Here is a 13,460-nt window from a genome sequence, read left to right on the forward strand (position 1 = left end):
AGCAACGTTTACGTGCTGCGCTCGGTTTTTGCTCTGCGCGGGAACATTAACTCGCCCGTTGAATTTACAATCGACCCAACCACGGCTGCTTGGCTTGAGCAAACTTCAATTTGTACTTTGGATTATAATCACCATTGGTAATTATAATCGACGGCATACGTGATCTGTAATTACGGTTGATGCCGTTAATTTACACGGTATATTTATGTCCTGGATCCTCCTATAGCGGCCAATTATGTCGAGCAACTTTGTTAACGACCGCGATCCTTATTTTGCTGCAGCACGAACGACGTCGTCGGGAATCTTATCGCGACGTATCTCCATTTTCTTCTCTTTTTCAATCCCAATCGAGCTTACCGCACTACGCGAACGACACCGAAAAATCTGGTTTATGAGACGAGTATATAACGATCGATCGGCTGGCGAAGATCGCGCGGAAGATGTTGCTACAATGTGATAAGTGGTTTCACTCATTATTCACACACGTTACTTCTTCGGCGACCTTGCCTGGCTATACCGGGAACCGTACTTTCGAAGTCACACTTCGTGCTAGGAATCTCTTCGGAATAACACCTCGTATTTCATTGAAATTCAGATACATTATAGCCCTTGTTATTCAAAGGATCAGGTTCGATAGAATTTTTAGCACACGTAGATTTTATTTACAGTAATTTTTACTCGCAAATTTGCTAATGTTAATAAATCTATAAAAATGCTGTTACCGAATTGATTTGTTCTCCGTAAAAGGAACAACGCGTAATAATAGGTGTTCCAGATATCCAGGTACAGTTTCCAATATTAATTTGCATACCGATTAGCACGAAATAGGAAGTGTGAAATAAAATACCTTAAGTGGTACAAGTTTAGATACACTTTATTCGAATCGGATGAGGCAATTTTTAGAATGTCGCTCTGACCCTGCGATCGTTCCGTCAAAAATAGAAAAACAGACACCATTATAGGAGAATCTAGCGGCAATCGATAGAACGACTAGCGTGAACCGTAAACCTGGATCTGTACATCGAGGTTATTTATGTCTGACCTACTGATGCCCGTAGTGTATTGAAAAATCTGCTAAACTTTTGCTACTTCGTCTCTACCATCTGTTGTACACCGAAAGAAATCAATTTCCAATTGCGTAGGTCTCGGCGATCGTACAGAACCGCCATACAACATACTTCCTTCCATTCTTGCAGTACCGAGTTTTTTTTACATCGACTACCAAGAGGGACGAAGCGTGTGTTATTTATCGAACAACATAGTCATTCGTATCACGGTATTCAAATACCATGAATATTCAGATAGTCGATACACCGAATGCGCAAATATTTGAATAAAATTGGAGTACTACTTTAGTAGGGTTCGAATGGTATTCGAATATTATTCGACTGTATTTAAGTACCTCGAATACCCAGATACGTTTGATCGGTGCACCAAATGTTCGAATAGTAAGTAGCGCGTTCGAACGGTATTTGAGGAGGTAAATATTCGAATGGCAAAGTATTCCAGCGGTATTCGAGTACAGGAGGATCGTAGAAAGGAAAGAGAGGAGGCGCGGAGCGTGATCGTGGAAGCAGAAAGTTACACCGGGCAACCGTGTACGTTTACGATCCGTCCAGTTAGGACAGGTCATGTCACGGCACGCTCGAGGATTCGTGGGGCTCCTTTGGTCCGGAGTTGCCGGCGCGGTTTTCGAGTGGATCTGGTTCGCGGGCGTCGCCACGAGTGGTTCGCGAGACTCGGCTTACCTCGAAAGTCGAAGAATCCCGCGGACAAAGAGACTCCCTCTCTCTCTCTCCTCCCGTGCCCTTCGTCTCTTTCTCGCCTGTTTTTTTGCCAGCCCTTTTTTTCGCTCGACGCGGGCCGAACAGGGCCCGCCCGACGACGGGAGGAGAGAAAGAGAAAGGAATTCGTAAAAAGAGGGGAATGCGACACGGGGTGGCCGTACGTCATTCTGTCCGTGGCGCAGCCGAGGACCGAACGGATGTATACGCGCCCTCTTCCTCCCTCCGCGAGTGGCCTTCGAGAATTTTGCCCGAAACACTTTCGATCCGACCAAACGACCGACGTTCGATTTTCGAAACGCTTCTAGCTCCAGCTTCGATCGCGATCCTATTTTGCTGAAATTCACGAGGGACGAGTTAGCTTTTTTCGACAAACGTTTCCACGTGTTGACCGAAAGGGTGAAAACCTGTTTCTTTTTTTTTGTAATTTTAATTCCTCCCCACTCGAATTTCCGTCCGCATTTCACGATGGTCGTTATCCGTGACCGACGACCGATCTCGCCGCGTCAAGGCACTCGATAATGAAATGAAAATTTTCAAATTACGACTCCGTCCGCGAGCGACGTATTATCCGACGGAAGATAAGAGAAGCCTAACACAGCGCGAACCGTGTTCCCTCCCGCAGCCAGCAATTAAGCGGCGCAAGAAATCGCAAAGAAAAGAGCACCGCGGGCTAGACAAAGCTCGCGGGGAGGCTGAACCGAGAAGAATCGGGTAAAAAAGGTGGACGGAGAAGTCCGTGTTCGTGTTCGTGTTCGTGTCCAGGGGGTGTGATGTTCGGATAACGCATTAAACACCGTTTCTCCTCGAAAGCAATACCTACCAAACGGGACAAGAATAGGAGGGTAATACCCTTCCTCCTCCGTGGGTCTCGGTATCGTTACCACGATGTAACGCGACGAGGAACGAGCGGTCGTTCACGTCGTCGGCGTGGTTGTTGTTGCGCGCACACCCACTCGACCGTTGTGTGGAGGTGCTCGGCAAATGACACAGGAGGGGTTAGGCGGTGAGGTTTCGAGGGGAGGGGGAGAGGCGCGGGTGTGTACCGTATGCAGGCGCGTGTACGTGTGGCAAGAGGGTAGACCAGGGGAAGGGGGGTGGGAGGGACGACGGAGGGGGAGACGAGAGAAGCCGTGGAGAAACGGGACGGGACGGGACGGGACGGGACGGGACACGACGGGTCGAGGGGAGACGTGGGAGGGTAGAAGGGTAAGGGTGAATGATGGTGGGGTGGTCTCTCTCGAAAGGGTGGAGTGGGCGCGCGGGGTGTCTCTTTTGAGCCCGCTGAACTTTGCCAAGTTCGAAACCGTCCGAGGCCGCGCGGCGACTCACCCTCTGACGTGCATTCGGCTTCCAACCCTCCTTCTTCCTCCCCTTCTTCCAGCCTATCTCCTGCCTGTCTGTCTCGCTTTCCACCCCTCTTTGGTAGGGTGGCCACGCGTCTCTCTTCTCTTTCCCTCCTACGTCGTTGCCGTATTTTCTCTCTCCCTCTCCCTCTCCGTCTCTGTCTCTGTCTCTGTCTCTGTCTCTGTCTCTTTCCGTCGGCGCTCCTCCTCGTCGTTCCCTACCCCCGACGCTTCGGCGTACCCTCTCAGCCGTCGTGGTATTATGGAAATTTTGAACCAATTCGAAAATCAATAGTCCCTGCCAGGAAGCCTCGAGGCGGCCTACGGTTGCAGCCGACGCTCTTCCCTAGAATGTATTCAGGACCGGCGGTGTGTTTCACGATCGAGCGTGTGCGAGCCTATCGCGTTCCGCTCTAGAGAGGAGAGTCGGCCGACATTTTGGTACCGCGCGGGGGACCTCGAGTGCCGGGGAAACGGAGAATTCGCGAAAGAAAAAACGAACGCGAGACGGTTTCGTGTTTCCCCTTTGAGAGAGAGAAACACGACCAGGAGGAGCACAGGAGGGGGAGGCGGCGGTGGAGGAGGCTGATGCCCGGAGAGAGAGAGAAAGAGGAACGGGTCAAAATCTTGGCAACGTTGGAGGCTTTTTCATTTGATGTGCATCGGATTCCGGGACGCTTGGAATCGCTTCGGTTCCCATGAGCCTTCGCGGCGGTTCGAGTAAAGGGATAGAGAAGGAGCGTGGAGAGGGGGCGTCCACGGGTCTGTTTAGTGGGGAGAGCTTTTTTCGTTTTACAAACTGGTTCAATTTTTTCTCAAAAAGCGGGTGAACACCGCGGAAACCGGTTGTGTCTACGCCGACTCGGGACACGACTCGCCGAGGAGGCGGAGGCGTCCGAGGAGGGGAAACGGTCTTCTCTTCTCTTCTCTACTCTTCGGGAGCTCCCAGGTTCGTGTAGAGTGTGCTATGTAGCCCCCGGTTCAACCGAGTATCCTTCTTCTTAATTGAACCAACCGATCCCATTGTGTCTGCCGCGAGGGCACGCTTCGCCCCGAAAATCCAATTCCCTCCGCTCCTTCGAAACTTTCTCGTAAATGTCTGCCGACGTCTTGTCCCGGAACAACCGTAATTACTCACATTTTTCCCAGATACTCCATGAACTTTGCTGTCTCTCGACTATCTGCTTACGCTGCACCGATCCTTCGCTATTTCTCGCGCGACATTTTATTTCATTAAATTCCACGCAGCCAACGATGGGATTTCAAGCGCTTGGAATCATTTGTACAGGGGAAAACGTCATACTGCAAACTCAAATAACTCCAAACGAACCATTCGATATTAGTTTTAGCCTCCTTTTTCTTCTATCACTGTCTCAGAAACAAGCGTCTTTTTAACGCAAGAGGCATTACTCATGGAATTACCTGATACAGAGACGATCAACAAGGCATACACCTGTAGCCGTAGCTCTTCCGATAACTGTACTTCTACGAATCAATTTCTAGGCGTTCGCTATAACGAACGTCAAAATTTATTAACCCCTTTTTTCAAACTGTTTAATTGGTCCCTGCACTGTGTGCACAATTATTATAAATAAAATTAATACGAGAAGAAAATTTAAGCCCCGATAGTAGGATTATTTTTGGACAAATACCGTACCTGGATATACTAGTCCAGCAAATAATTATTAATTTTCCTCTCCCTCGAAGAGGATCCAAAATGACTGGGCCGGTACGTCGAGAAAAACATTCAATTAACTTTAATTATGCTGTGGATAATCAAGTAAATTTCAATATTTATTCGACACATTATCAACGATACTCGAGGTAGCATCGTTGTTAAACTTTATACCCAAAATTCTACGGGGGTTGTTTTTGTCGAGTTCCCAACTGGGTGCGTTATTCGAAGGTTAACAATTTCCTTCCGTGCATTCGTAAACATCGTCTAGACTTTTTCGAATCGATCGAATCGATTTTTCCAAACGCGCACGAATTTTGTCGACGATGAAAAAATGGAGTAATCCGGTCGAAATAGTGGACGAATTTCGCGCGGCGTTTGACATGATTATGATAATAGCGGCGAAGCTTTAAGACGATTTGGAAAAGGCTCTTTTGTGCATGACACACTTTTCCCTTTCGCGAAACCTACTCTGGAGAAGCCAACGCGAAGTAGGTTTCCATTAGCAACGACGTATTATTATTTACCAGGCATGCTCCGAGAATCCAGAAGTCTCTTTTCAGTGGCGTAAGCCTCGAGTCGCGGACCCTCGACGTCAGGAGATTTATTTCATCGAGCCCCGAATCGCTTGCAACGACTTCATTTTCGGAATCGTTGAAAATCGAGTCCCGAAAGAGAGCAGCAACTTTTTTCCTTCGCTTCGAATCCCCCTTTTGTTTTTTACTCCCGTTTAGGAAGGTCTTTTCGAATACGTGTTTCGCGGTGAAAAATAAAAAAGGACAGAGACTCGGGGGCCCGAAAGTCACCCAGACGCAAAAACCCATCGCCTCCACCGAACGCCAGGCAACGTTGCATTCTGAGTCAGTGTTTCTCAAACGATTCCGATCGCGAGCCCCTCCCATAACCTCCTGCCTATAGGAAATATTTGATCGCTGGAAAGGAGGCTAGATAAATGGTCACTGTCAGCCCTGGACTAATTATAACAAAACATCGGTGAAAGATTCCAAGTACTCGAAGAACATCGACACAAGTGGAAATAGCCAGCAATGGACAGACACGTACGCCAGGCCGATTCGAACTCGTACCCCGCGAATTTCCCAAAATAGGTTTCCTCGAAAACGCCGCAAGGCTTTTTCCATCGGAACGCAAGGAACGAGAAGAGAAAATTTCGTCCCGTTGGAACCAAAACGGCCAGAGTTAGGGGCAAGTCGCAAACGCGCGTAGTTTTGTATAAATAATATCCGGCGACTCGGCGTCTTTTTCGAGCGTAGAGAGGCAAAAGGAAGAAAAATGTAGGCTGTCGCGTAAATTGAGCTTGATTGCCCCAGACACGTCGGTTCGGGGCAGAGACCTAGGAAGAAAATTGCCGCGGCGGGGGAGTTTGAGGAAGCTCGTTATAGATGGGCGCGGTATCGGTCGGCCTTCCTTGGCGCCCTTTGGACTTTCCACTCTAATTGATCAATACGGGAATCATTCAGTTTTAGCTTGGCCGTTATTTTCGCGCGGCACTGAACGAGGCTCGCTCTCTCGGCGCGAAATCGAGTGGCAGGGGCACACGTGCACCAGAAATATCCGTGCTCTTTTAGAAATCCGGGGCAAGGGACGACTTACTTGCTCGCTCCTGGAAAAAGAGGCAAATCGAAATCGAGTGGAATTAATTTTGCTCGGCCATCGATTTCGTAAAAAACGAATCCAAAGACCTCCTGAAATACCAGTGTCCACTCGATCGACACTGCCCCTGTCTGTCTGGAACGCCCACGCATCCACGTACTTGGATCGACAACGAGAAACTCAATTTTCTTTCATTTATTTCTAATCAAAACAAGATCATTTTATCGTGCACCATTCGACTACACCACCAAGATAAACTATCCCTAGTTAAAAAAATATCAATGACCTAGCAGTCTCAAAAATATGACCTTCAGAAAGTATATTTTGCATTTCTCCGAATCGAATTCTATTTTGTAGCAGAGCTAATTTTACCGTCACTTTAAAATATCGTTTTGCATATTCCTAATAGACAAAGGATCAAGAAGGTTAAGAACCACTGGTGGGATCGAAACGGTAGCATCTCGTGCAACTTATCTCCGACGTTGGACGATGTCCACGTTCCTTTTTTTCCAGCTGCTTTGTGTGTTTGCACAGACTCGCCGTGAAACGGGCGTGTAACTTACTCGTGGCAGGGATTTTCGACGCGCAAACTCTTGTTCTACGGTCGACTCGTAAACGAGCTCGCGTTCGGCACCGCGATAACGGAAGCTGCGCGCGTTTGATAATAAGCGGAAGCAATCTCGCCCTGAGAATTCCAGGAGGTATTTAATCGAGAACCGTCCACAGAAACACGATTACGCGGCCGAATTAAAAACGCAATCTTGGCGGTTCGCGAGTTTGCTCTGACCACCGGGTGAATGGGAATGCACACCGTGACCGTAAAGTGCTATTCCAAACAGGCTAAAGACGATGGTGAAAGATTAATAAATTCTCTTGGACGTTTCCGTCGAAAACAATGTTGAAATTAAGGGGTGTTTAGGTTCGAGTTCTCTCGTCGAAAGCACCGTTCGATCAGTCCTGCGGAACTCTGTGGTCACACTGTGTAAAACTCGTCCGCCGAGGGGTTTCTTTGTCAGAATTCGAAGCGCGCTTCGACCTGGTAAATTTGTAGATAATCAGTGGCCTGGTTAACTCGGAGCAAGCTTCGATTCATTCGATTAGCGACAGGCAGATGTGTGTCGAATTGGTCGAGTGCTTTGTACCTTTGTTGGCCTCTCGAATGGCCATTTTACTGAAAGTAATTACGTGACCGATTTTAAACGAGGTTAGGTGTCGAAAGGTGGCAACTATAATGACGCCAGAGGAACCACTTGTAGCTTCCACCAGTCTACTCGTGTCAAACCATTGATGCTCCGTGTGCCAAGAGTTTTAAAAACGACCATCGAACTGTGGCGAATCTAAATCAAAACGCAGAGGGAACAACGCGTGTTATAATTTTATATATTTCGCAATTACGAATATGCTAAACTTCATTTATCTAGTCACTTTTATTAATTAATGGTAAATCTGCCTTGGGGCAATAAATGTTAATGCGTGCATAGCGTTTATCCAGGCTGATTCTGGAAGCAATTAGTACGCAAGTCCGAGGTACAATTATACATTAAACAGAAAACGATTGCGGATCCACGCTTCAATTTTAACGACATCAAGATAAAAATAATGCTAAAAGGATCGGGCATCTTCAATTATAAAACAATTCACCTTTTGCTATGTTAATTTTATTTTATGAAGTTACAGTAGTAACGGTAAAGTCATTCCATTTAATTGCAAAAGGAGTTCTCTGGTGTTTTCAAGTGCTTGCAAAATACTCCGTACAAACCTTGTAGATAATGGACATGGACATGGGATCAAAAGACTCCATAGATGGCAGGTCGAAAAATTCAAATGACCTTATGTGACCTTGAAAGGCCAACGCATCATTGGTCAATGAATTCGTCTTAAAACGGGACCATACATCTAGGTAAACGGAAATACATAGTTCCGCTTGAAAAGACAAAGGTCGCCTTCAAAGGTTGGAAGCACGCCCATTTGAACAAGGTTTATGTGCATCAGACGTGGTCCTCGAAATAAAGTTTGACACATTTTCACTTTCCTCCCAATTATAGAATATGATAGATTGCTATTAGTCGAGGTGTGACGTCCTCTGTTATATTTCTTATAGTTCAGAAATAGATCAGATCGCTTCAGGTCAAAATTTTTAGAATACCGATTTTTATTTTATAAATTTGTAACCATGTCGCGGTTCGTATCTTGGAAAATTCATGAAAATTGCTAAAGTTGATCTCATCTTTATTTTCCATCGTAAAGAAAAAAGAAATCGGAATCGTTGAAAAATAATAATAGTTTGGTAGGCGATCGCTTGGGAAAGATTGAAACGGTACAACCTGCGTTTGTTGGGTCTTAAAGTTCCCGTAAAATAAATCCATATAATAAATATTAATCGTCGAGCGTTTTGCGTTATCGGGGAAGTGGATCGTGCGACTTGCACAGACTCTACGGTGGCCTAGAACAAGTCCCACTCGTGGAGTCGTGTTTCCCGAGCTTCTGGATTGTTCTTGACGAGCGTTTCGCGCGCGATAGTCCCTCCTTCCTCGCTTATTCTACACTCTGCTCGGCTTGTTGCTCCCCGGTAACGCGTCGTCGTCCTCTTATCGGCTGACAAATTCCTCCGCTTTATCGACGAACTTTCTTCCTGCTCCGCGACCAGCTCTCGTAGCCTCTTTTTCCGTTGTCACTTCCGCGGTCGAGAAATTCCCAAGGACGCGCGACGTTTTTCTGGAAAAACTGTGTCGCCTCGAGAACGGGCCGAACCTCTCCGCGCTAAAGGTTATCGACACTGTTACGTATATTTCTCCGATGGCGGGGAGCACCGCGACGATAAGGCCTACTTGTAAAATTCCGATCTTTTTCAAAATACCGACTCCCGTCTCGCAACTACCAGAACAGTTTGTCACTTTTTCTAAATCGTCAAGAGTGGAAGTAGCTCAGGGCCACGTAAATAGATCAAAATGATTTTTATCATTCCCCTATAACTCGTTGGAGCAGTTGGTTGGAGAAATTGAATTTTGGCCGGTTTTTCGGCGTGCAGTGGCGTAGTGGTTGGTCCGTCGAGGGGTGCTCGCGAGCGTTCGCATAGTCTGGCGTGGTATTCGCAAGAAACGTGGATGTAACGGCGGTGGTGGTGGTTGTCGAAGGCCAGGCGGAGGGGGAGGGAACGAGGGGAGGGGAATACCGTCGGCCTAAGAAGGGGCTGCGAAGGGGAGGAAAAAGCCAAAAGGAGGAGGGATACGCATCGAACGAACGGAGGAAAAGGAGGCAGTGGCGGCGGCGATGGCGGCCTGTTCGTCGAGCAGGGGGTGGGCGAGACGACGGGGGAGTCGGGAAGAGACACACGACGGTTCCGCGGCATTTGCAGCATTGTAGGTCGTTGCGTTTTACAACGTGACTCCTTAATTTCCGCGAGCGACTACGGGGCCGTTCGCGTTCCGCGAAAATCGTCTCCTTTGTGGGTCGTCTGGCCGCTCGGAGTCGTCGTCCCTCTATTGTTGTCGTGGTCGTCGTTGCGAACGGGAGCCTCCTTAAGCGGCGATGAAGCGTCTACGAGGACGCGGACGGTGCCCTTAATGGAACCACGAGGTCTTTTTGCTTCGGGGCTCGTTCGTTTTCCACGGTTTCCGACTCCGATCGCGGACAAAGCGCGGTCCGCGCGCGGAAACAGCACTCGGTACGCGGTAATTGCGTGTTCTGCGCGCTGTTTTTCTTTTTACTAAGGCCAACCTGTGGTGTACGTACGTGCGTGCGTGCGTGCGTGGGCGGGTATGCGTGAGTGTGTGCTCCGCGTGGCGTCGTTGGGGTTCGAACTTTCATGCTCGACCGTGTCACGTGGCGGTCGGTGGTCGTTGAAAACATCGCGACGCCTCTTCCGATTCGACCAGAGCAACGATCAGTTCCCCGGAATAAATGGTTTTCTTGCAAGGTGTAGCCGCCGAAACAGGTGGCAGGAAACGCTGTTCCCTGAGTGTCTACCTCCAATTTCGTACGGGAACATTGTTCTTTAAATGACACTCGACCACTGTGCATCGAAGAGTTTCTCTTGTGACAGTGTAAACAGAGAGATAACAGCGGTGTTCCTTTATCGTTGCAAGGTAAAGCCATTTCGAATACTTTTAAAATACTGTAAAAATGGCGCTTCTTTAGGTATTTGAGAACTTGTATTTTTTTGGTTTGCGTTTCCGAAAAACTAGAGCCAATATTTTAAAAATACATATTTCCCTTTGACCAGCGTAGAAGAATAACACAAAGAGGTTGCTTCGATTAAAAATTGTACGGGAAACGCTTCTTTCCCGTGATTATACGAGGACACGCGACGAGCCGGTGTCTCCGTATCCCCAAGAACTTCCGGTTGCGCGGCGCGTCCCGAACGTGACCAAAGAGGAGAGAGGTCTCCTCCCCGTTTCCTTTCGCTTTTAACCAGGTGTCGTTTTCTCGTCACCGCTGTTTTCGAAGCTAAAAGCCAGGAGGAAGTTGCGGGCCGCGGGTAACTCGACCATACCGCTCCTCGTTCGGATACGTGACTGGCAACTCCACTGTTGTTTTCAACTTCGTGCCCTTCTTCCGAGAAACACGGATTATACCTTTTCTTCTTCATACACTGGGTTAGGTTTTAAACCTCCGCGTTTGCATACATCGATCCTACTTGCATCGAAATCCGCCATATTGACGTGTATAGTAAAATACGATTCTTTTTAATTATAATATCGGATTAATTTAATTTATTCGGTACGTTTCTTACGTATCTCGTAATAATATTAAAATCACGAAAATGATTAATATTCGAGTACAGATAAGTACGTATTCCCAAACGCACGGATTAATGCTTCTAGCGCGTGGTATCTAATTTCACTAATTACCCGACGCGTCGGTATTTACCATCGAAGAAAAAGAACCGATCGATCGGGTATGCTTGTCGGGTATTTGACCCCGATGGCACGTTTGCCAGAAGACTTCTGTAACCGATGTGCAACTTTTCCGTGTTTTCACGACACAAATATCGCGCGTACGCGTTCGAATTCGATCGACGATGGAGGAGGGACGACCTTGAGTGACCAAAAACCCTCCGAGCCAAACTCTAATAAGTTTCTTTCTCGGTTTCCGGCACTGTTTTTTTACCAGTCGCGACGCGATCACGGGCTCGAGCGATTCTGGCGCGTCGAGACGCGCAATTGGCAAGCGTGGAACCGACAACGCGCGCGTAATTATACTCCTCTTTGATGTTCACGCTCGGCGCCCGAGACTACAATAGAGATCAAAAAAAAAAAAAAAAGAAAGAGAGAAAGAAAAAAAAGGGAAGGAGCGAAAAATAGAGAGAAACCTCGCTAAAGGGGTGGCTCGTTTGAGTTTACACCCATTTTTCGAAAAGACGAAATCGCATTTTTTTCTCCGGCAGCCCGGTGAAACTCGCGGAGCTTTGCGCTTTCGAGTCCCTGGCAGCCAGGCCGCGAGAAATATCGCGTAATAAAGCAAAAAGCTCCCTTTGCGAATTTATCTGGCGCGGTGTTTTTTTTTTTTATCCTCCTCGAAGGTTTACGACCACCGCGGCGGAAATTTCGTTTTTACGTAACAGGTAATTTCGAGAATTTACTTTCCCCGATGGACCGACCGTTGCGTGCGCGCTGGCGCGTGTTTTACGCGAAATTTTAAAGCCTCACGGTACCTCAAAAGAAGTTTGTGCGCAAAAAATAAAAACACGCGATGCCGAAAAACTGAATTCGACCAACGGTTTTATAAAATAATCGCGCCTTGGTTCTCTTTACAGGTTTTCGGCTCTTTCCGTACGGATACTTCCGCGAAAGTCCTTTTCGTTTACCCTTTTCGATAAATTAACCAGCCTCCGTCACTGCAACATTTTTGCCAATTTTCTGCTCGATGTTTCTAATTAACTTTTCACTCGAAAGTAACGTGGAATAATTAAGTTGCTATAGAGAGATATAATTATCACATATTTATTTATTCGTATAGGTAATAATTACGATTATTCCCAAAAGTGAGATTTTGTTTTCCAAATGTAGGGACACCCGTCTACAATTTTCCAATGTTCGAATCAAGCAGTTTCCCGGTCGAAAGTTGATTAAAATAATAAACAAAAATTCTTCGTGGGAATGAACATCTTTCGCGGCCGATGACAACGTACGCAATTTTTCAAGTTGCGCGACGGTGTTCAAATATTTGCGATTAACACTGCTCAAATATTCCTGGGCGACAAATATTTTTCGGCGCGACGCTTTCGAATCGATTCCGCGGATCGGCCAATGGAAATCGTCGTCGAGTTCCCCAAACATCGAGGCAAAAATTCCGCGCACGTAGATCTAGCTGTAAACAGTGTCCGGCAGCACTCGAACGGGTTCGACACCAGCGGCCAGCGCGACTGGAAATCGGTGATTTTCAATTTCCACGCCGTCGCGCGTTTGTTTTCCAGCGGCGAGTTCGACGTTCCGCCACTTGTTGTGCCTGGGTACGTTGTCGTTTCACGATCGATGGATTCCACCAAACGGGACGATCTCGTTTCTCTATCCGCGATTACAATACCGCCTCGTTTATTGCATCGATTTGCGATCTTCGCCCTCGAGAAACGTGTTATTGTCATACTTCCACTATCGATGATAATATAATTAAAGATATTCTACTTAACACTTATCGAAACATCTTCACGTTTTAAGTCAATGTAAATAAGTAAAACGAGTAATACCTAATCTGCTGGTATATATTTAAATTATCAATTTTAAAAAAAAGTTCATCGAAATTGCTGGAAATGTAAATTTGTACGTTTGATAGTTTATCGCGGGAAGGCTAATCGGACGGAATGCGCTGAAAATGGTACCGAACGTGATCGCGTTTCGCGTTAGAGGAGAGAACCGATATTGTATCTTTCTTTGTTCCTCTGCCGTCGTTTCCATGAAACGGGAGATGCCAGTGTGACGTAGCACGTGCGTGCACGAGGAAGAGCAAGTGGCAAATACGCCCCCTCGTATGCACGAGAGGGAAAGAGAGAACGGCCTCCAGCATGCAGCAAGGTTTATCTCTTGGAGCTCTCGCGATAAAGCGTCT

The 13,460-nt window shown here is 47.2% G+C and overlaps 1 protein-coding gene across 9 annotated transcripts in view; it reads left to right on the plus strand.

Moving 5' to 3' along the window:
- The window catches only part of LOC143344207 (uncharacterized), a 99,501-nt gene that overhangs the window by 45,723 nt on the left and 40,318 nt on the right, over window positions 1-13,460 (plus strand). Inside the window, exon 1 of one of the 9 annotated variants that reach the window (XM_076770043.1) lies at window positions 3,733-4,079. The exons of 7 other annotated variants lie outside the window; for them this stretch is intronic. The gene's annotated coding sequence lies outside the window, so the exon portion shown is untranslated. Of the gene's footprint in view, window positions 1-3,732; window positions 4,080-10,482; window positions 10,502-13,460 lie in introns of those variants that run through there. One more of the 9 variants, XM_076770047.1, reaches the window with a different exon arrangement.

The sequence above is a fragment of the Colletes latitarsis genome, chromosome 7 (assembly GCF_051014445.1).
Source record: "Colletes latitarsis isolate SP2378_abdomen chromosome 7, iyColLati1, whole genome shotgun sequence".
NCBI lineage: Eukaryota > Metazoa > Arthropoda > Insecta > Hymenoptera > Colletidae > Colletes > Colletes latitarsis.